Genomic DNA, 25366 nt, shown 5'->3' on the forward strand with positions numbered 1-25366 from the left:
AAACCTCGTTTGTTAACTTTTTGAACTCTGTTAAATCACTTTCTTAAACTCATTAACCGTTTATCACTACTCAAACCTACTATCATATGTTCATTGTCGAACCTATGATCAATTGAGTACTTGTACTACAAGAAGACCCAACATACACACATGTGAACTAATGACATGAGCGCTAACAAATCTTAATGAGCATAAGTTTCTCTACATAAGTAAGAATGTTAATTATCTACCGAACCGTATTGCACGTAGAAATATATTTCTTTCTCGTTTACTTCTTTTATTTATATTCATTTATTATTTGTTTATGTATTTTATTATAACCATGATATATTTGTGTTTTGTATATCTGGCAACTCTGATAAGTCTGTTTACGTTCTACATGCCTTCGTGCCTGTCTTTGTGTTAGATTTCTGAGTAAATATATGGTGAAAGAATTGAAATCTTTGTGAATGAACTTAGAATTGATACTTGATGAAGTTCAGTTATTCGAAAAATTCCACGCTTCGATAATCAATCAGGATCAAGATACCCACACTACGTCACTTGCAGGTATACCATTGAAGAAAGAACGATCGAACCAGTAATCGTGTTATGTCTCTGAGTAAATATTTAGTGAAAGAATTGGAAATCTTTGAGAAAATTTCTTTGTAATAACTTAGAATGTGTCACTGAAGATAATTACCTACTTAGCCACTTATTTTCCTACCTACCTAAGAATTCCTGTTTTCGTTGTGAAAGAAGACACCCACACAAAATATATTTTACTTACATCAACTGGTTTAGCATACACTATATAACATCATAGTAAACAATACGAAAGAAAAATTCCCTCCAGGTTTTTCCTGAATGGGATTCGAAAACAACTTATCTTCGACATTACTGTAGAATTTCTTCTCACTTTTCATAGCCTTTTTCAAACTAAATTATTTTCCATTGAATCCATGTGTTATTGTGTGTCCTTGGAGAGAAAAAAAAAACTGAAGATTCATCGGCAGAGTGGGGTTGCCTAGAACAACACGAGAAAAATTTCATTACACCTCTTAAGAACTTCCAAACAAAAGATTTACTGATGGTGCGAAGGATGTATTTAACTCAGTTTGCAGACCTCGAGTGTCCCTGTTTCCCCTAAACGTGTCTAAGTCACAGCAAACTACCGCTAATTCATTTATATCCCTCTCCGCCGAACGGAGATGCTCTCCATCTTCACTTGCTCTGCTTTTTTGTTTCTGCAGAGAATAGTGGTGAAAATAACTAATGACGTCATTTAACTAATAAAACCTCTATTTTATGAAAAATAAAACGAAATTTTTATATTCTTTCTAGGTTAAATCTAGAATTAGCTAAACTCAACCTAAGGTGATTTAATTGCACTGCAGTTACATTTGATATTTTACAATTAAGATCATTTACATATTATTCTCTCGCCTATTCATTGCTCATTTACTCCTCCTCCCCAACGGCAAAACGCATTTTATAAAATATTTCAATTTACAGTAGTTTGACTTTAAGTTTTCTGTGGGGAAAAATCAATCATAAAACAGTGTTAAGATTAGCCTTTGACTAAGAATTTTGAAATTTGGCTAATACTTTTGATATTCAACTACACTGCTGGACAATTGCTAAGGACGGATCACAAATTGCAATATAGCATAACATTAAGCGAGACATGAGGCCTAGTAGGATAAAATATAGTTGCCACACTGTTCAGACATTAGAATAAAGAATACTCATTGTTCTGGAAAGTACAAAAGCTATGAAACATCTGAAAGAAAAAAAATGTTCATTTGATGCTGTGTACGGAAAAATGGAACAATGCATCTAAATGTCAGCAGGCAGCTTGAAGAAAGGTGTCAGTACGGGATATGTTCACCGTGGAGTGTGATGCAGCATTCTACACGTCGTATCATACTTTGCACAACATTAACCAGCAGCTGTTGAGGCAATTTATCCCATTCCTCTGTCAGTGCACGAATGAGGGTGTTCTTGTTTGTCGGAGGATAGTTTTGACCAGCAAGTTGCCTCCCCAAAGCATCCCAAGCATTTTCAATGGGGTTTAGATCTGGAGAACGTGATGGCCATATGAGACGTTGAATACCCTCGCTGTCTAGACAATCCTGCACAGCGAGTGTTCGATAACTTGTTGCGTTGTCGTCCATAAAAACAAATTTATCACCTACAGCACTACGGAAAAGACGAACAAGAGGAAGTAGAACTTCATCAATGTATCGTTGGCCCGTCATAGTCCCATTCGCAACCACATGTAGGCGCATGCGGCCATTGATCATGAAACGGCCCCCAACATGACACTGCATGTCGGATATCGGTCCCTTTCCTGGATATTTTCTGAACGATAACCAGTACCACTCTCGCGCCAGATCAGTTGGCGTCTACAATCCGATGACAGACTGAACCTACTCTTATCTGAGAATAGTACGCATGCCCTGTCCTGTTCAGTCCAATTGTGATGCTCACGACACCATTGCAAACGGGCAGTACGGTGCTGTCTGGTCAATGGAACACACACAACAGGTATGCGGACATATAGTCCTCCTCCCCTCAAACGTCTGGCAATAGTTTTTCGGGAGATCTGCTTTCCTGTGGCAGCAAGAAACTGATTTGCCACCTGCTGAGCTGTAGTGCGCCTGTTCCTTTTTGCTGATAGAACGATGTCTCTGTCTTCTGCAGGCGTCGTACTTCTAACACGACCTCCCCTGTGCCGCCTACTGCACATTCCAGTAGTTTTAAATGATTTCCACAGCCGTGAAACAACGCTGTGAGCGATGTCGAACTCCCTGGCCACATCTGTTATTTTTCGCCCTTCTTCGATCTTTCCAATAATTCGACCACGCTTAAAATCATCTACGTGATATCGGGAAGACATGCCGAAAATTTCAAGTTCGTCAACTAAATCGTTCTTGTAAAACTTTAACTTGAAACAACAACTCTCCACACGCGTCAAAACCTTTAAAGCTCTTATCAGCGCTATCACGTGATGAACGGACGTGGAAAAAAAATTTGCATACTCATATCTCTTCTTACTATATCCCGCACTTATTCTAATTTTTCACATTTTGCTGCCTTTCATTTTGTGGTTGCCATGGATGATAGTGTTATCCGTCCTTAGCAATTGTCCAGCAGTGTAGTTTACTGGTAATAATTTAAAGTCCTTTTAGCCCTGTATCTATCTATATATAAAACATAATAATAATCTTAGTAATTCCTTTACCTAAATAATTTTCTTAATTTATTATTCTATACAAAACGCTCTTTCTCACACTTTAATATTCACATCCTGTCTTCAAGTCATACATTGATTAACATTTTATCCTTTTTTCCTTCCGCTAACTCGTAAGAAAGGCTTTTATCCCTTGACCTATGTAATTGACCAATTAGAATTTTCAACATTTCCTATAGTCCCCTAAAACGAAAATTTCTACGGATTTATTTTGCAAGACTTTCCCTAACTATTAAATTGAAGAACACTTTGATTTTCTGGATGATTGTTCTCTTTCGTATTAAGTAAATATTGTGCCTTGCCTGTTTTTATCCTTCCTCTCGGCAACGACTTTAGATGAATATATAGATAGACGCCACTCATTGATTTATTATTATTTTTTAAAGTTAAGAATTACATATCTGTATACGTTTGTCCGGTATGCCTAACACTGATTCTTTTAAAAATTATAGTACCATTGCTCCTGCTGTTCCCAATACTGCCCATCGAAGTGAAGGGTTGCGTTTGTGGTCTTGAATTCGTTCACCATGATGTAGTGGTATCCTATAACGAAACAGTACCCAATATATCTGCGAATGAAAAGTTCTATCTTCAGGTATAACTGCTTTTGTGCTTTAACCGGATAATCTTAGGTTTTATCAGAATCCTTGGTAAAAGTCCGAATTATATTAAAACAGACTTAGGGCTTTTAATGAGCTACTTTGGCGAATATTAGGTTTTACCGTTAAATCCTAAGATTTACCAAACTTCGAGCTGTTACAGTAACCAAATCATTCTTAGACACGCTTAATTAGCAAGTGTACAATCATGATGCTTTTCTGATCATTTCCTATTAGGTTTTCAAATTCCAATATTTTTTATGTGACATAACGACACAAGAATTTTCAATTATAATTATATTTGGACGTACTTACTATGCCGCATTCCATACTAAATCAGCTTTGTTTACCAATCGTTTTTTTTCTCGTCCGGTCAAATCCCTATTTATTTATTTTTTAATTTTAAGATTCTGATATATGTTATTCGTGATTGCAACGCATGAATACACACTCTATCTGGGCGCAAATTTTCAGACTATTATTTATTAGATTTTCATTCAGTACCTTCAGAATAACTGCGTAGGTAGGACGTTTTTTTCCATCAGCAAAGAGGAAACAAAATTTCCCTAAGAAAAAAGCTGATGAACTTGACTTCTAGAAGAACATCGGTAAATCTTTTTGAAACAGAACGCAAGTAACACTTCAAGAACATTTTTCCATTAAGGCTTTTTTGATCAACAAACATCATTTCAGTGAAATGGGAACTTTTGCATTCGTGATGACTAAGGCCCGGATTTTGATGACATTTGCATTTTTGGACATTTTTTGTCCTTTAGAGCATTTATTGAGATTTATAGGGCATTTTCTTTAAATTTTGGGGCGTATTTTGCATTTTAAAGCATTTCTTAGATTTTTTGTTAATTTTTATTATTACACTGGCTTCCAAACAATGAAAAAAATCTCTAGGATATTAAAAGGTGAAGCAACATCTTTTCAAGTTGAAGAAGAATTCTCAGTAAATGTGACCGTTTTTTTCAAGTACGCACCAATAACATCAGTAGACATTGAAAGAAGCTTCTCCTGGTATAAAAATTTGCTTTCAGACAAGAAACGCTCATTTACATTTCAAAATATTAAAAAAAATTTAATAATCCACTGTAATTCTGATATTTAGTAATACTATTATGAAATGGAAGTTGTTATATTCATTTAAGTTTCTATACAAAATGAAAATGTTTTGGAGTCAATATATTTTCCTTTTTTTTGTTATTTTAGGATATAAAACATATTTGTCAAACTTTAATGAAAGTAGAACAAGTATTGCATTGCTTTATATTTTTTGAAACGACTCATAATAATTTTAAAGAGTAAAACATTGTTTTAGTTCAATATTTTTACTTCTACTTAAGTCATGTCATAAGGCATTTTTAGCGCAATTTTCGCATTTTAAGGACATTTTTTGCACTTTTAAGGGCATTTTTTGCACTTTTTAAGGGCATTAATTGAGTTTTTTTAGGTCATCAAAATCCGGGCTCTAGTGATGACATACTATTACTGAAGTATATTACGGCAAAATAAATTTCTTAATGTTCAATTCAATTTATATTAAAATGAAGATACTGAAGTCCCTTGCCTACTTTATCTCAATGAATAAATGGGATTTCAGGACCCCCCCCCCCCCAAGTCAAAAGTTTTGATGGTTTACCACTGATGGACCAACATAATCTTGATGTGAAGGTTACTTATGTTGGTTACCTTCAATGTAGTAATGTGGACTGATTTATGATGGTCCAACATATTAACAACTTGTTTTGATGGTTTGTTCATGTTAAACCATCAGAAATAACCATCGTAGTTCCTAAGAAGTCGAAAGTTCATGTCGAATGACCATGAACAACCCAATGTAGGAATTTGGACTGATTCATGATGGTTCACCATAAAAAAAAACTAATTGTTTTGATGTGGTATATTCCTGAGAACCAATAAGGATTCCCATTAAACCATCATGAAAATGTATAGTTGAAACTATCACAGTCTGTAGGTTAACTTCTTGTAACTTCGAGTTAAACTTCTCTTGTTAGTTAACCATAATAGTATAAAAGTAGCATTTTCCGTCATGGAATGATACAAGTTTGTTAGCATATGGAAAATGAAAACAAAACAAACCATGAAAACGAGATGGAAAATGTAGGATGATGGTGACCATCAAGAATCGCTCTGAAACCAGCATAAACCATCAAAAAAGTTTTAATGGACCATCAAGAATTTTGACTTGAGCGCGTAAAACAGTTCTTGAACATTCTTCCTTATAGAATAACATACATATAAATCGAAAAACAGTAAAGGATCAGCATATTTACTTGAAGTAGTACATTTATGTGGATTATTACTACAGTTTTAATGTTTTCTTGGTAAGTACTTTTTAATTTTGAATGATCACTTTCAACTGGAATTCAGCTAATCTGTTTTTAAGTTACATAATGAAATTCATATCGAGACCTAACAATTATAACATTTTATAGTATATGTCATCTTTAAGTTATGAGGTGATATCCTAGGTATATGTTGGAGAATAAAATTTTTAAATCAACGAACATTTTATTTTGGGATTCTCTGGACTTAAAAAGCAGGTAAGTGTTATAATTTTATAATAAGAAAACTTATTTGTAAATAATTTTTTCTTTTAATTTTATGATAGTTCTTTGCAGAATGGTTTTCTAGGTCTGATAAAGAACTTTTAAAGAAAAAAATCAACTCAATGTGCAAAGCTTTAATTTCAATATATTTCAAATTTTTTTTTTTTTACTTTATTAAACGTTTTTCAGTTTATAAGTAATATTTTTTTTTATTAAAAATGTAGATTTTCTATAAAAATTGTCAAAAAACTTTTTTTTTTTAAATTAAATACCGTAAGATTATATGTTTCTGTATACTTTACGTGCTTTAAGTAATTACATGCTTAAGTAATATTTGAAGTAATTCGATCCAGAAAATTATGGGATGTAAAGTTTAAATAGACTATTCATATCATTAAATTTAGTAGACCACTTTCTCGAGATTTAGGATTTCTCTCTTACAAGAATATCAATACAAATTTTTTTTATTTATTCCTTCTTAACGTGTTATTCTTATAGCAGCCAATCATCTCAAATAACAATGCCTTCTATAGGTCGTTGCGGTCACGAATAACGACACGCGATTAGGACAATTAATTTTCACTTATAGATGTCGGTTCCGACGGCTGCATTACAATTCATATAGGTTTCCTGAGCTTTTATTTATTGTTTTTCGCCTTTTCTCGCAAGGGGTTTTGAGTTCTGATATTTTCATTTGAATTTGATAATTAGATTTGACGCTACTCGATAGTTTTGTAATTATATATTATTTACAACCATCATATATTTCTAAAATGAGTATAATTTTTTCCTGAAAAGGTCACTTTTTGGCTATTTTTCGTAAAATAAAAATAGTCAGGGCTAAAGAGAAGATGAAGAAGGGCTGGTTCATTTCATACTCAAAGCTGAAGCTATGATTCCCCATCTCATGACGTCACGCCGCACACAGATCTCAAAAATTAGAACTAGAGGATATGAAAATTTTTGAAGTACAGGATTTTATATTCTTTGACCAGGATATTTTTTCTTTGATGTTCAGAATTTGTTTTCCTTTCTGTTTAAAGTTATCTTTAAACATCTAAACAAAAAACATGAAATATGTATAATACTTTTATTCACAGCAGAATAAATTCTTCCAGTATATTTTATACCTCATTTGATGTCACCTTTATATTTTCTGAAATAAAACAGAAAATTGTGTTTTGTCATTTTGTGTTTTATAATAATACTTGCCGGTCGCTATCGCTCGAGATGTTATTGGCTACTACTGTTAAATTTTTGCAAACAGGTGTGAAAAAAATCACCTTTAAAATAAATATTTAAAAAAATATAGAAAACAATGAATGTATTGAAATAAGTTTAAAAACGACTTTAATTACATGCGGAACAATTTATTTGTAAAGCGAGAGGCTGAGACTTTCGCCGCCGTGACGTCACTGGGTGAAATCAGAAGATTGAAGCGGCACGAGTCTCTTCAAAGGAGTGTGTCCTAGCCCTTCTATTCTCTCTTTAGCCCTAAAAATATTAGTCTTAATTGTTTCACCTCGATCTTGCCAAAGGAGGACCTGTAACTCTTTACCAGAAAATTAAAGGTGACCACCTGAAATTAAAAATAAGAAATAGCAATCAAATCACAAAATTAAAGAAAAATTAATAAATTCATAACTTTCTTGTTATACAATATACCATGAGCAAAAAAAAAAAAAAAAAAAAAAAAAAAAAAAAAACTCTGAATAAATTTTGTTCTAAATGATCGGACTTTCACGAAATCGGGCTCAAAAACGTACTTTCTCTGAATACACATATAATTTTTTTGCATATTTGAATTCCTAACCTTCTAAATATGCCGCAATATAGATTTTGTGGCTCTAATAGGGAGCGGATATAAATTTGGTCCCCTTTAAGTTATTTTCACTTATAGCGTTTTTAGTCATGCTTTATAGACTAATTTAGCAATTTCTAATTAGATTTCACACACTCATAAAACTTATTTACCCAAAGATCATTTCATGCAAAAAAAACAACAATAATTTTTAATAATTATTTATTAATTTTTATTATTTCATTGTGGATGGAAAAAAATTTAATTAAGGTATAAATTTTTTATACCATATTAATCTACGTATATTTCTATTATGAAATCTAGTTTCAACAGCTTTTATTTAGTAGAAGCCGGGAAAAATTAAAATGGATTATTTTTAAAAGCATAATTTAGGGACAAGAAGAATTATTTAAATGGGGCGATTAATATTAAAATGTGGTTAGCTCACGAGACAAACTTGACTTACGCACCCTTAGCGTAAAATTTCATTTATATCATATTTTTTGTAGACGAATGGTGGGTTAACGATCCCTTGTCGTTAGGCTAACCGTGGGAGTGTTTCTCGGTCTTCCTATAACGTCCATGTAAAGCAAATGCGGGTTAGTTCCATCAAAATTTCCTCGAATGCAAATTTCTCCCCATAATTGATCCTGGAGTTCCCTAGTCCTCTGGAGTGGGTTCAAAATTTTAAGGCTACGAAGTTGAATATTAATAGTAGTAAATCCAAAGTGGAGTCGGCTGTTCAACGACGGTAATAAAATAAAATAACCAATTGCTAAAATATTTTTAAAAAAAAAATTCGCAATCGCAACGTGTGAATATACCCTCTAGCGGGGCAGAAATTTTCAGGCTACTATTTATCAAGTTTTCATTCAGTAACATCAGAATATCTGCATAGGTAGGACTTGTTTTTTTCCACCAGCAAATGGGAAGCAAAATTTCTCTAAGAAAAAAGCTGAAAAACTTGACACACTAATCTAGAACATCTGTAAATATTTTTTTAACAGAACGCAAACAACAATACAAAACATTTTTTTTTCATTAATGCTTTCCTTATCAACGAACTTCCAACATTATTTCGGTGAACTGAGAACTTTTGATTTCATGATCGCATACTATTATGGATACGGTAAGATAAGTTTTTTACTGTTCAATTCAGTGTAAATTAAAATGAAGATATTTAAGTCCCTTGCCGACTTAATCTCAATGAATAAATGTGATTTAAGAACGTGTAGAACAGTTTTTTTTAACATTCTTATTCTTTATAGAATAGTATATATTGCTGAATACATATAATTCAGAAAACAACAGTAAAAGATCATCAGTTTTATTTAATATAGTATATTTGTATTGATAATTTATAAATTTTCTTGGTAAGTATTTTTAAATTTGAATGATCAATTTCAACTAAAATTCAGCTAATCTGTTATTAAGTTTCAAATTTAAACTTTTCTATAAAAACTGTTAAAAAAACTTTTTTAAAATTAAATGACATAAGATTATACGTATATATATACTTTAATGTTTGAATTAATTTGATACTGAAAATTCTGGGATGTAAAGTTTAAATAGACAATTCGTATTACATAGACTGTGCATATCATTAAATTTAGTAGACCAATTTCTCGAAAAATAGGATTTCTCTTACAAGAATATCGATGCATATTATTTTAATTTATTTAGCTATTTGCAAATATTTTTTCATTGGGCTTTAGGTTTTCCTAAACCCTTCCTACCAACCCCCATTTCCTAGTTCAGAAAATTTTCATAATTTTTTAAATTTCGAAGATTTCACACTAAAATGTAGTTTTTGTATAAATAAAAAGAAATTATCTACCATTTTCTTTGAAAGAAAAAGAACATTAATGAACGCTATATTTTCGTAAGGAATTCTGATCGGCCCTCAGCAGTTCCGGTCCCCAGGATAACTGTCCCTCTCTCTCTCCTCTTCACCCCTTGAGTACAGTTTTGACTACAACCTATTAAAATTGGATGCATTATTTTCTTAAATTGTCATAAAATAGAAGTTTCTGCTACTTTTTAAGAAAATTTTAGTACAGTCAATTCGCTATAACTCGAAGTACGATAACTCGAATATAACTATAACTCGATTTTTTTATGAGGTCCCGACCCTTTTATCTTCAATTTCATGTTAATTATTCTCGATTACTCGAATTTTACTCCCTTTAACTCGATTTTTTTTGATCTTTTGAAGCAAGAAAAAAAGCCTAGGAGCTGATATCTTGCCCCTTCCTTTGCAACACACACACAATATTGTCTTTCGCACTCTTCATGGAGAAACTAAAGCTGTCTCTCTTGAAGTATGTGAACAGTGGTAAAATGAAACGTTATCAAATTTACTTCAAGGATACAGTGAAAATGATGTTTTCAATATTGATGAAATGGGTTTATTTTTTAAATGTCTTCCAAATAAGACTATGATGTTTAAGGATGAAAACTGCTCAGGGGGTAAAATGAGCAAGGAACGTTTGACTGTCCTAGTCGGAGGAAATGCGCCTGGGACAGAGAAATTGTCCTTACTTGTTATTGGAAAATACCGAAATCCCCGATGTTTCAAGAATGTAAAAACGTATCCTTTGGATTACAAGTCTAACAAAAAGTTTTGGATGACATCAGTTTTATCTGAAGACTATGTGAGAAAATTGGATCGGAAATTCTTCTCTAAAAAAAGAAAAGTGATACACTTTATGGATAAATGCACAGCGCATAGTGACACAACAGCAAATTTGCAGCCGATGGACCAGTGTATCATAAAATGCTTCAAGCAGTCTTATCGTAAATGGCTTGTCAGAAAAATGATCTTAAATATTGTAAGCATTTAGAAGATTTATAATTAATAATCATTAATTAAATAATGCGACAATATTTTGAAAGTCCAAAACCGAAACTAACGGTAAGTCGAACTTCCGATATGTCGAAGTTTTTCATCAGTCCTATCAGATTCGAGTTATCGCGAATTCACTGTATTTCTAAATTCCCCATAGAGTATACCCGGTTTCACCCTCACTAAGTAGTTAGACTTTTTTTTTAGAAAAAAAGAATATATGACTTTTTAGGAATTACACACAACTAAACAATTAAATCTTACAATTTGTAGGTCGAACAGTTAGGCTCCAACAGGCCTTCAAATCTTAGCATTCCGGTATCACCTCACTTTCCTTAATTTTAGTGATATTAATCCAATATACAGGGCTGATTGTGCTCCGGAAAAAATCCGGACTTTTCGCTAACAGTGATCCGGAAGTTTCCGGAGATCGAAGGTCCAAACGTTTCAAAAAATCATTGATCACAGAAGTTTCCGGAAATCAAATTTTCAAAATTGGAACTTAAAAACACAGTTTATTTTGTTTGAAGGGAGAGCCAGATACATTTTTTATCAGTAAATAGTTATAACCATAAACTCAAGAAAGTAAGACATATTTGTAAATTTTAATTACTTCTCCTAGAAAAACCTACTTTAAATTTCTTTCTAATTTTTCAATTTCAATTTTTTTTTTTTTAAACTCGGGAAATTTTCCGGAATTTTGACTTAGGCTCACAATTACCCCTGAATATATATCAATGAAATATTAGTAAATTGCAGTTTGAAGCAGGTGATTATCAAACTGTATCACTCGTGGCAGTAAACGGTGTTCGTAATGAAAGTATTAAAATTTTGTTAATCTAAAAAAAAAAAAAAAAATTATTATAACTTTTGCTTGTTTCAAAAGCATTAGCGGGTGAAAGTGAGTTCACGATCTTACAATAAGCTAACTTTTTGCAACAAAATTCAGAATTTTATTTTATTTTTTTTTTTTGTCCAAAAATTAGTTAAAACCTGTTTTGCCGTAACTTTATATTTGATGGATCAGTTAAGAAAATTTTTTCAGCTGTTAAGCAGGAGAGCTCTATGAGCAAACAAAATTCGTAAATTTTGCTCAAAAATTAGGTGTTTTGAACAAGAAGCTGCTTTGTAAAAAAGTCAAGTTGACAAACGGAAATTTTTAGCACGCAAAAAAAGCTTTTTCCGTAGCTTTTCCTTAGAAGCAAACACTGTATAAAATTTTATACTTCGTTGAAAAGGGACAGATATTTTTTTTTAAAGTTTTAAATAGCTGTTTTAGCCGTAATTCTTATTTTGGTTTAAAAAAATTTCTGGTTAACGATTTTTTACGGTTAATAATTTTCGAAAATGTGTCATCGTTGTGGTCAAAATTCTTGGTCAAAGCGCTCAACAAATAGTTAACTTCTGATATGTTTCTGATACTTCTGATATTTTTTTTTAAAGTTTTAAATAGCTGTTTTAGCCGTAATTCTTATTTTGGTTTAAAAAAATTTCTGGTTAACGATTTTTTACGGTTAATAATTTTCGAAAATGTGTCATCGTTGTGGTCAAAATTCTTGGTCAAAGCGCTCAACAAATAGTTAACTTCTGACGATTTTTTTTTTTTTTTTGTAGTTTGATGTATGAACTAACGATGTACTAAAACGGTCATAAATTTGGAGACAAAATTCAAACGTGTGATTTTATTGTCAAAAATTAGATATAACTTTTTTTTTTTTTTTTTTTTGCAAAAAAATTTTTGTTGTCGGGAAACTATTTTTTCAGATGGCTTAACGTAGAGGTGATCAAATCGGGCCAACATATGACACGCGAAAATAGTAAAGTGGTTAGAGAATCCATACTAATATTAAAAGTTTAAGGTTCTATAAATTTTTTTTCTCATTTTTTTATCAATCTAGGAATATGTGTTAGTTTTCTATTGCTGATTCGTAAAGCCCGGATTTTGAAGACCCAAGAAATCTCCAAAAAATAGCAAAACATACCTTTAAAAATAGCAAAAAATAACACTATGAGGAAAAAAAGTCCCTTGTATTAATACAAGAATTAAATCTGAAACACATCTTTTCTGAAATTTAATATAGCATGCAATTGTATTTTTAATAAGAGAATATAAAACTTAATTTTCACTAATTCAAAAGATGAAAGGAAAACTCGTTTGATGCACTGTCAAATCGAATTCGGAAATTTTTTTTTTTTTTTTTACTAAAAGAAACTGCACTCCAGCTCCAGCTGTAAATCAAATAAGGCTCTAAGTTATTTGCAACTAGAACAGTCTACCAGTGTTAAAATGAGTGAGAGTTGTAAAAATAAGTTACTTCTATTTAAAAAAAATTTTCTCCCTAAACTAGCAAAAGTGTCTAAATATGCAGATGTTATTAAAATCCAGGCTTTACTTATCTGTAATATAAACCTTAATATATATATCTGTAATTTGTTAAATACCAATATAACTGACTGATGAACATCTTAATAATTTGCTTATTGTTACTTACAAGGGGATGGAGGGTTATTTTATTTTATAACCGTCGTTGAACAGCTGACCCAATTTAGGGTTTACGACTACTAATGTTCGACTCCGTAGCCTTGTCATTTTTAACACAATCCAGAAGACAAGGAAACTCATTGATCAAATATTGGGAGAAATTTACTTTCGTGGAGGAGTTTTTTGATGGGACTCGCATTTTCGTTACATTAAGAGGAAAACCACGAAAACTCCCCCCCCCCGATTATCCTGATGGCAAGGGGACTCTAACCTATGGTCTGTTTACCACTGAGAATATGTTACGTCAGCACTGTAGTCGGTGCGATCCGAGTGCGGAATTCGTATCGACCAGTTCATGTCATTGGGAGGCGAGTGCTCTATCCCCTGAGCCACCACGGTTTCAAAGAGTAAATGGAATAGAGAATTATGAGCAATGCTTGCTTGGGACCTTAAAATCTCCTTATTTTAATTTTTTCTTTAAAAATAGTAGTAATTATAGTAACTAGATTTGAGCTCCTAACATAATAATTTTTAGAAAAATAGTTATATTGGTTGAAAAGTATTTTTTTTTTTTAAATTCTCATTTATCTTGGTTAAGTATAAGATTTATATGCGTTCTAACATATTAGTCACGAAAAATATAAATTTTTACCCACCGTCCTTTCCATTGAAAATATTTCAGATTGTTCACATTTCATTATTTTAAGCTTAATAATTATCTAAAACATATTTTAAGCAAAATTTCTTTTTTAATTTTTTCTTCATTTAATCTCAGTTTTAGTAGTGATGTATCAGCGACACAGATATGGGAATATGTAGTTATTTAGAGAAACTGTTATTCATCATTGATGTTTCGATAATATACAAAATCAGTGGATAAGTTTTCGAATATGAGTGAAGTAATACATACTTTAATTTTATATTTTAGTACAAATAGATAAAAACTGTCCGATATTTTTTTTTGTAACTACTAATAACAGAATATATTTTTGCTTGTAAATGGAACATCAGAAAAAATATTTAAAAGGAACACCGATGTCCCTTCAAAGGGTAGAGTTAGTTTTTACTTTGTTACTTAAAATTTTTTGGTGGGCTATAGATTTCCTTCCATAGGCTTAAAATTTAAGACAAAATTCATGCGAATCATATATTTCTAAGTTCTAACAAAATCATATTTTACCTGTAACTATCTTTTAAGAATAAAAGCGTTTGGCACTCAAATGTGAGCAAACAATTTGTTCTGCTACGCTGTTACTAGCAAGCGAAATTGAAACCTTTTTTTAAATTTTTTTTTAAATCGAAACTTAGGTAAAGTAAGTAAGTTAGGAAATAGCAAAAACCGATTTTTGAGGGTTGAATAACCATTTTCTAATATTGGTTTAAACAAAATTAACTTTTCTGGTTGCCACCTTATTATTTTAACCATATTTATTATTATTTTCCCAACAAGCTTTAAAGGGGATAATGATTTCTATAATAAGCTCTAGTTTAGATGCGAAATTTAAACTTGAGGTGTTTTAGTTAGAAATTTGTTAAACAGGCTTATGTTAAACAGCTTAACTTATTTTTGGTGAATAAGCAGACTACGAAAAAGTTTGTTGAGCAAGAGTGGTCTACTAATTTCCTTCAATGGGCTATCGCTTGAATGTAAAGTTAAACTCGTGATTTCTAGGACAAAAATTAGCCAAAGGTTGTTTGGACCATAAATTTGTTTTACCGGATAAACTAAAGAAAACTTCTAAATTAGGAAGTTAAATTCAAAGTAAGATTTGGAGGTTAAATTCAAATTTGTGTTATTTTAGTTTATATTTATAACTTGTTATAGCTCCGACTTTTTCGTCTTCGTTAACTTGTCATGCTCAATTTTTTGCGGTACAATTCAGCCAGGGTACAAGTCGTCCGTCCGAGTGACAATTCATCGTGGGGACCACTCGCCTTAAGTGCAATTCATCGTGGAGACCATTCGTCGCAAGCATAATTCATTTCGGCTGCAATTTGGATTTTTTAAAATTTGTCGCTTGCACAATTTCTTGCGGATTCGATGATACACGATGTATTTACGAAGACAAGACGCTTGCATTGTCTGCAAAAGCTAACTAAATATTTAATTTGTAGCCGTTAGAATATTAAGAAAGCATATAAGGTTTGTGATTTGCTTACTGCCACTTGCAGGCAGAGATACATGCACAAAACACCATAATTTCGTATGCTGAAAATTTTTTTACTGCAAAAATTAAAACAGAGAATGCGGAAAGAAGTAGAAAATATCATATTTGTAACTAAAGTTAAATTTGGTCAAAGAATATCCTTAATAAATTTTTGAGGTCAAGAGATTTCACTATAGAAAAAAAATTACGAAAAAACTCTTAGAAAAGAATATTTAATTTAAAAATTTACAAAATAAACTAAAATATACATTTAGTTTTATGCAAAGTTATTTTATTATTTATGCAAATTTATCACTAAAATTACATTATTGCAAAAAAAAAAAAAAGGATGAGAATTTCTTATATACGCACGAAAAACGTTTTGCAATTATCTTTCTTTACTGAGAGGGAATACCAAAATTGGGTGAAACATGTTTACGTAACATATGAACGGCCCTCTTTTAAATTTCTCTTGAATAAAAAAATAAACTGTTTACATATTTAGAACTACATATTTTTTACTTAATTTGTAACATTCCGTGGCAGTTAAAATTTCTCACTTCATATAAAAATTTGCAAAACTTTTCATAATACTTCTATCACTATTTTTTTTATACAACTCTGGGTTTAGATAATTAAAAAAACTAAGTTTAAAAATGATGAAAAAATGCGAAATTTAGAAAATAAGTAGCTAACAAATTTTAAAAATTGAAAGCTATTTCTATTTGAAATAGTAGATTTAAATAGCGTAGGTGCATAAAAATGTTTGTCTCACAAGTTAATGTGGATGTCGAATTTGAATGTGGTTAACATTTTAAACGTTATTAATAATTTTTAAAATATTTGTTTGGAATTCTTAAAAATGGATTTGAATAAAGAAGGAATCATCCTGTACAATTTGCAATGCAAGAATTTGCTTTTCTAAGTTTAAAATGTCCTAGTTATTATTTCAAATTACTTTCAAACAAATGAATTGTTTAATTCTGTAAATTCGTTTAAATATTGGGGATTTGGAAGCAAAAAAAGCAAAATTAACCGTAAAAGGCTCGAGGGTTTTCCTATTTAAACTATTAGGAACAAATTTTCTTTTATTATATTTCAATTTAAAATACATATGGGTGATACTTTGAAAACATGACAATTCCGAACAGAAAATTTCTTCAAATTTAAAGTCTTAAAAATAATCAAATTTTTTATTTGTGTATTAATTTACTTACATGTGTAAATATCTTACAGAAAGCGGAGTAGTTTATTGACATTTGCTTAAGAAAAAAAAAAATAGAAATTCACCAAATTTTGAATGCGAGGAAAATGACATATTAGCTTAGAAGTTAAAAAAAACAAAACAGTCATTTAAAGCTAATAGTAAGTAACTAAACTTAAGCCTTTGCGTTAGATGGCCATGAATTGCTTAAATTTATTCTTTTATCTACTGCAGAAAGAATCAAAAATGTTTTTTCTGCTGATATGTACAGAATAAAAATGTGTATAATAATCAATCATTAAATAAAAAAAATTACTGATTATATACTTTCAAACATATAACAATCTTACATAAACTTGGTATTATGTTAATATTTGCTTTCTCTCTTTACATTCAACTGTTTAAAAAATTTTCTGGCAACTGTTTCAATGTCCTGACATAGATAAGTCAGGAAAATGTCAATTTGCCATTATATAGCATTTAACTTTACTTCAATTTAACATTTCTTCCTAAGATGTTTACACTCAGCAGAAAACAACAGGATTTCTTGAAATAATTCAGGTAAATCTATGTAGTTTATGTTATTGATGATTTCAAGAAGCCAGGAAAATAACAACACAAAAACCAATTAATCTTGAAAAATTTTTGAAATATGTTTTGAACCAGAAAGTTGGCATTTTATTCATGCAAAGACATGCTCAGATAGGATGGTATTCTAATCAAACTATTAACATAAGATATTGATTCCTGGCGCTATATACACTCTATAACAAAAAAAATCGATGCATCAAGAACGCACTAAGACGAGCAAAATCGACGCTCGATCAGGCTGGAATGATGCCGACTGGGGACGTATAGTCTTTAGCGACGAATCCCGCTTCCAACTGTGTCCTGACGATCATCGAAGACGTGTTAGGAGACGCACAGGGCAGAGGGGGGATCCTGCCTTCACTATTGCACGCCACACCGGCCCTCAACAAGGCATTATGGTCTGGGGTGCCATTTCCTTTGACAGCCGGACCCCTTTGGTCGTCATTAGAGGCACACTTACTGCACAGCGGTACGTCGACGACATCCTAAGACCAGTTTCGCTACCATTCCTTTTGCAGCGCCCTGGGCTGGTTTTTCAGCAGGACAATGCCAGACCACATACGGCACGTGTTGCTATGAACTGCCTGCAAGCTTGTCAAACTCTTCCTTGGTCTGCCAGATCACCAGATCTCTCTCCCATCGAGCATGTCTGGGATATGATGGGAAGGCGATTGCATCTGGCATGTTCATGACCTCGTTCGACAATTGGATCGAATTTGGTAGGAAATACCGCAAGAGACCATCCGGGAGCTTTATCGGTCTATGCCATGCCGTGTGGCAGCTTGTATCCAGGCTAGAGGCGGGTCAACATCTTATAGAATTTGTTACTGTAACTCTGCAATAAATTATTCAATTGTTCTGAAATTTTAATCATTTACTATTCTGTACACTGTCTTCCTATCCCCCAATTTTCGTTTCAATCGGACAACTCCTTCTTGGTGTGTCGATTTTTTTGTTATAGAGTTTATTTTAGTTATAAATCACTAAAGAAAAGTAGCCAGGAAAATGACAGATTTTCTTGTGACAAGCAAATTATTGACAAAAAAAATTATTTTCAACAATGCTCTTGTAAATAATACCCTCCGCATATATTCTAGAAATGCTTATAACGGCTGAGATAAAAAAAAATTAAATATTGATAAATATATGGGGTGTTTTGAAACTAGTTATTATTGGAAATATTGTTTGTGACATACCAGGAATGTGACATTTTGAAATTCAATTAAATTTTTTAAATATACAAAACAGCCAATGCTAGTACAAGGTAATTTTAAAACACTAACAGCAATGCTATTTATTAAAATTAAAAAATAAAAGTTCTTTTAGTAGTATAGTATTAGATTTGGAAGCAAGACACTGTAAATTGTCCTATTTCGTGAGAATCACCCATATCTAGCAATTATCTACAGATTGTAGACTGAATTAAAGAGCTCTGTACTTATCAAAAGAAAGAAATTCGATTTACCGAAATGTTTGTAACGGCGACTGATCAATATAAATTTCACATATGCCCTTAATAAGGGAAGGTCGGGGTAAACTAAACTTAACTTACCGAAATGTTTAACAAACAATTAGCAAGCCGTAAAAAATTTTTGCAAGAAGAAAATAAATAATGTCCAGTAACTTTTGACGTCATAGCTAACAGTAAATGTTAATTTTAATAATAAGTTGTAATTTAGGAATTAAAGGGTTTGATTTCATCGAAAAAGCATCAATGCAGGGCTCGAAAAAACTCGGAAATTTTACCCGTTCCCGAGGACGGCTTGTCCAACAATGTACCCGTCCTCCTTTGAAACTAACCCGCAGCTTCTAAATAAATAAAAATATAATTTTCTCTTATTTATTACAAACATTTATATAAATTGCACAATGAATTAGTAGTTACTAGAATTTCAAATACTAGGATTACATTATACAGTAATTAAAGAAATACTAGCTTACTAATATTTACCTTAATATGACCTAGTATTTCTTTTATGAAAATAAAATTTTTTTTTATGAAATAATTTAAATGACAAAGGTCAAGTTATCTGGAAAGTCAATTTATCCGAGGGTACTGCGTTTTTTAAATGAATCAAATATAACGTTTGCTAGTTCCACAATCAAGCCAATTATTTACAAAGGTTTCTACACAGAAATATGAAAAGGGTTTTCCATTTAGGAAGATGTTCATAATTGCGTTTAACGCTTCTTGTTTAAGACCAGAACGTAATGTGTTTTTTTGTAAGTTCATTGCTGAAAAGCCCCTTTCAACCGCTGCAGTACTCCCAGACATAGAAAACATCAATTCTCCCATGCGCAGTATGTTACTGTATTTCTAGATTCGAGGGTCATTTTAGAAGTAAGGCGCTAGACTCTTGTAAGATAACAAAAATTTAAAATGTATCATGAGCATTAACGGGAAAATGGCCGTCCGCGCGGACGTCTGATTCGAGAAATTCGTTGTCCGCGGGGAATTTTTGACCGCCGAGGACGGGCGGACTGGCAGTTTTTCGAGCCCTGCATCAATGTATAACCTTTTTTTTAAAAAAAAAATTATATAACTTATCTGAAATATAACTTAAGATTCTTAGTTTTCTACGATAGTTCAACAAAAGCAATGACATTTTTTATGCGCATTTATTTTTGTGATGCATAGCGAAGAACTTTTATAAATTAATTTTCTTTTGATTTAAAATTTATATATAAAAAAAAAATTGGCATATTGAAGCAAAATCATGAAAATGATTTGAAATAACTTTTTATAAGCAATCAAAAATCTTTTTTTTTTACAACAATACAAGCACATAGAAATTGAAAAAAAAAAGTATTTTTTAAATTAAAAAACTTAAGATTTTGGATTTTGCTGCTAAGAAATATATTTTGCTCCGAAAACAGTAAATAAATAAAATAAAATATTTTTCAATATTCAAGTGCTAGAAAAAATTTAAAGAACATGTTATACTTAAACCAAGTTTTAAATTAATTGGTTTATTAAAAGTTGAAATATTTGAATTGAGCAAAAACAGATAAAAAGGCATAACTTTGAATCAAACAAAATATGTGAGTTTGCAGATGATTTCAATTAAGAAAATAAATGTGATACCTTTTGTTTTCAGTAAAAGGGTTGCAATATTTTGCTGTAATTTTAAAAGTTTAGAGTTTTAGAAGAAGTATTATATATTTGGTATTTAAATGCTCAGCATAAAACAAGTTACAGCACGCATTTTTATTCTTCTTTCAAAAGTCGAAATTTTTTTTAGGTAAAATCCTCGAGATTCCTTAAGGGTGCATAATAGATATGTAATTTAAAAAAATGTACATTCACTTGAAGTGCATGCAGAAATTTTAAAAATATCAGTACAATGTTTTAGTTAAGCAGAACATAACTTAAACAGTGATCGAACACGCATTGCTTTATACGTTTAATGAGTTTCTACAACGGGCTTACTAATTTGATGGTAGACAATGTTGGTTGAATGGCTTATAGTGTTAGAGATTTTTAGATCATAAGTTAGTTAAAACCTAATTTGACCATAACTATTTTTAACGGCTATGCAAAAAATCCTCTAATAGTTTCTGAGAAATCGACTTTTACAAAAGTTGTATTTTTAAAATTCAATTTTGAAGAACTATTCGACCAATTTTGCTCGCATTTTATAGTTTACCAGGTAAAATTTCATCATTTAAAGTAACTGTATAAATTGCATAGTTTGCAATTCAAAATCTTTGACTTTTATTAAATTAAATAACAAATTATAAATATTTACAAAAAGTTATTTTCTAAATGGAATTATTTTTGGATAGATGAATTTTATAACTGTAACTTAAATATCGTATGCACTAGTTCAGGGGTCGCCAAACTTTTATGATCATCGACCCCTATATAATTTTTCGAAATCTCCATCGACCCCCACAAAAGTAATTTTCTATTAATTAAAATAAAACTCTATTAGATACTGTATTTGTACATTTATTTTATGATTTTAAACATTTATTAAAGTAATAGTACATTGTGTAACAATAGTTTTATGAGAAATATATTAATATTGAAATTTAAATACCTTATTATTAAATAATAAGTAATTATGCATAAGTAGATATAATAAGTAAAGTAACTAAGGTGCTTCTTGATCAATGAGATGGGTGTGCCTGGTGTTTTTTTGCAAGGTTCGCTATATTGGGTTCAAAATTGGTCAATTTTAATTTTCGTCAAAATTGGTCAATTTTATAATTTTCTTAAAAAAATACAAAGTGTGCTATAGTTTTGTCGCGGGCTGTACTAATCCATATTATTAATGCTTACCTTCTTTTTTGTGCATTGATAATTAAAATTGATATCTAAACCAAACGAATGGTTTTATCGAAACAATAACTAATTATCCAAAACTATAAAAGTTTTAATAATGACACTGCAAATATTCAACACAATTTTCAAAGATAGCTGAAACTGCATATGATATTTGCATTTGTAACGTCAATGCTCGTCACACGTGACATTTGGACAACCGCACATATGCATATGACTTATAAACTGCCCTGAGTTCGTGCCACTGTGCTGTGGTACGTAAATACTTGTTTCACCCCAATAAATATACGTTTATTAATTTATGTTTTGTAACGAAACTGATATTCAGTCAATTATAAAAAAAAATTCACAAATTTTACATACCGTAAACCGGGGCGAGTCTACCCATTTTTTCAGTTTGTCAACTTTCAAGTGGTCAAACTTTTGTAAATATTAAAAAAAAGAGGCTTTTAATAGGTGTTTCGGAATCGCTATTTATCCCTCTTTAAAGCTGTGAAATCGATTTTAGAAAATATTAACAGTTACGCTGTTACTGTATATTTTTATAGAACTGCTGACAAATCTCTCGTATGGGGCGAGTCTACCCATTCTACTAAAATGAATGTTAACATTGTAAATAATCAAATTTTACTATTAAATTATTATTTTCGTTACATACTATATAGGAAATTTATGAAGTAAAATTCATAACTTTATATATTCCATTTTTTTATTCATAAAATAACACAAATTGAGTATTTGATCGATTATCACATTTTGATCACAGTTTTGTTTTTATAATCATTAACATTATAAAATAACATTTTTTTCTGATTATTGTTGATAAAAATAAATTAAAATTAATATAAATTTACAATTAAATAATTAATAAATAATAATAATTAAAGATTATTAACAAAATCATGGCATTTTTTTGTAACATTTAAATCCATTTGTTTTGCGAATATAATTTCGAACCATCTGTAATAATAAATAATAATTTATTTAACTTGCATTAAATAGAAAAAATTAATTTTGTAATATAAAAATTGAAAAAATAGGTAAAATAAATATATTTTATATTTACATTTATATTTAACCTATAAATATTCTTATTAATGATAAATTTATCAATGCAGAATTAAAATAATATACTCAAATTCATTTAAAATGACTTAATTTTAATGTAAACAAAGTTCTAAATTATATTATTATGCTTTATTAAAACTAAATGCGAATGGGTAGACTCGCCCCGCGAATTCCGACTTTTTTTTTACAACAGCAAAACTTACATTCTTTTTGCTTTTTTTCATATAGAATTAATGTAATCTTAGTCTTAGATAAGTTTATCACTTAACCAAAGTGAAAATAGTAATAATAATAATATACTTACGGAGCACCAACTAAAATTTTGCTGATTTTCAATACAAATCTCTCAAAAGACGTTTGAACAGGTCTGTAAAAAAGACACCAAATAAATAAAAACGGATCAAACTACTACAGCGCCATCTTCCTTAGAGTCTGAACTAAGTCCTCTGTCGGTAAAAGTTTTTTTATTTGCAATTTAAAATAGTGAAAATTAAATAAAACTAAAATGGGTAGACTCGCCCCGGTTTACGGTACTTAATTAGGTATGTGTGATTTGCGTATTGAGAACTGTTTTTTTTCTCGACCCACAATAGACCCTTCCGATTCGGATCGACCCCCATTCGCCCCCCTGTCTCAGATCGACCCCCGCTTTTGTTAAATAGACCACTTTGGCGACCTCTGCACTAATTAATGAGCATATTTAAGGTCACCCTTTCAAACTATTAAGACTGGATCCTAGAATGTCATCAGATCAAAAGTTATTCAGAGTAGTCCTTATTAAAAAAAATTTTTTTTATGGACAGTACATTCATGTTGCCAACCTATGATACCTCACATAAAAAAATTTGACTTATAAATAAAATAAAAAATTTTAAGATGTCTATTCTAGCCCAATATCCACACTAACTTCCCTCTCCCTTAATAATTTTGCATATGAATAGATTAAAAACTATATTTAATTTAGGCTTAAATTAACAAAGAATATAAATATTGCAAAACATAAATGAAAAAGTGACTATCTTTTGTTACGTATTGTATTTTTGTGAAATTTTTTTTATATTGTCATAACAAAGTTTTCTTAAAGCATCAAGTAGTATGAATTTATTTCTTAAGCATAATATTAATTAGACACTTACAATAAATGCCTGTAGTAACCTGCACATGAATTTTCAAAATATTAGAAAATTATATTATCTGCTAGTACTATAAGGTTCTTATAAAGCTCTTATATGAATAGAAAGAGCTTTTTAAGAGCAGCTTAATAAATGTTTTAAACTAAACATTTTTACATTAGCAAAAACAAATTTTTAATTATAGTCATGGGGTACCTACTCCAAAAACAAAATTTCAACACTGAACTTTTTTGACTAATTCACACGATCTAGCATTGTTTACCAGAATTTCCAGAAGTTGATAGATTACTGACTGTATCTTTCCACAAGAATGGCTCTTACATTATATGTGACTATGCTACTATGTCACAATTCTATTAATTTCATTTAAAAAAATCCTAATTTAACTTTCCCTAGCATTTTAAAACATCAGAAGGAAAATACAGCAGTAATTATAAAATGAGTAATTTTATTTAATTTTAACTGAGAATATATCTTAAAATTTTTTTAAAAGAAAAATAAGATAAAAGAAAGTTTTTGAATAATTAGAAAATAGATTTTAATTGAAGGACCGAATTTAGACCACTGATTTTGCTTCCAAAACTAATTTCAGTCCTGAAGACTGAAGAGTGACACACATGAATACACCAAATTAAAATATTTCAAGACCCTGAACGTTTTTATCAACAAGCTTAAACTGAAAAATATTAAAAAAATAAAAAGATTTATTTTGTGACATACGTACATACCTGTGACGACTACACCGACCGTGCTGATTCGCGATCGCAAAGCTCGAGTACGCCATCTGCGGAGAAGACCTGTTCCTTGTCTTGACCCTCCTCCCCTTCCCTCTCTTCTTCTCAGATGTGCTAGTATATTCCCCCCTTTTTTTAGAACGACAATTTTTTTAGAAATTTCTACGACATTTTTTTAAAAATAAATTTGCTTAATGAAGTTTTAAGTTCCAGATAGTTTCCTAGTTTAAAACCTTTTAATCTAATTGAAAATCAAAACATAAACTAACGTACTTCCTTCTCCTATGACTCTCCACACAAGAATGGTGAAAACATGTAAAGTATTGCCATATGTAGAGAGTGCTGCTCTACGCCACCTGTAGTCCGTTTTGATCTTCACTAACAAACTTTAAACATTCTAGAGTCAAGCACTTCTCACTCACTGGATCAAAACACAGCAGGGGGCAAATTTTGGGATATTTCTCTTCCAACTGCAACAACCATTTCTCCTGCAAGAGACATAATTTTTGGATACAAGTTTTGAGCTACAATTACTCTGTAAAAATGTATCTCAACATCGAAAATGGTGGCAACTATTTTACACCAAAGTGAAACACCATGCATAACTGTAAACATTCTAGAGTCAAGCACTTCTCACTCACTGGACCACAGAACTCTTCGTAT

At 30.9% G+C, this 25366-nt stretch overlaps 1 long non-coding RNA gene across 4 annotated transcripts in view; it reads right to left on the reverse strand.

Moving 5' to 3' along the window:
• Positions 1–290: 290 nt before the first annotated feature.
• The window catches only part of LOC147801107 (uncharacterized), a 44634-nt gene continuing 19558 nt past the window's right edge, over positions 291–25366 (reverse strand). The window contains exons 3-5 of one of the 4 annotated variants that reach the window (XR_015430766.1): positions 24977–25191; positions 7933–7989; positions 291–1006 (exon numbers count right to left, since the gene is read on the reverse strand). This is a non-coding gene — a long non-coding RNA (uncharacterized LOC147801107). Of the gene's footprint in view, positions 1007–7743; positions 7990–10048; positions 10191–23140; positions 23204–24976; positions 25192–25366 lie in introns of those variants that run through there. The other 3 variants (XR_015430767.1, XR_015430764.1, XR_015430765.1) reach the window with 3 other exon arrangements.

Source organism: Parasteatoda tepidariorum, chromosome 12 (genome assembly GCF_982258835.1).
Source record: "Parasteatoda tepidariorum strain Cologne lab strain chromosome 12, Ptep-v5.0, whole genome shotgun sequence".
NCBI classification, from domain to species: Eukaryota; Metazoa; Arthropoda; class Arachnida; order Araneae; family Theridiidae; genus Parasteatoda; species Parasteatoda tepidariorum.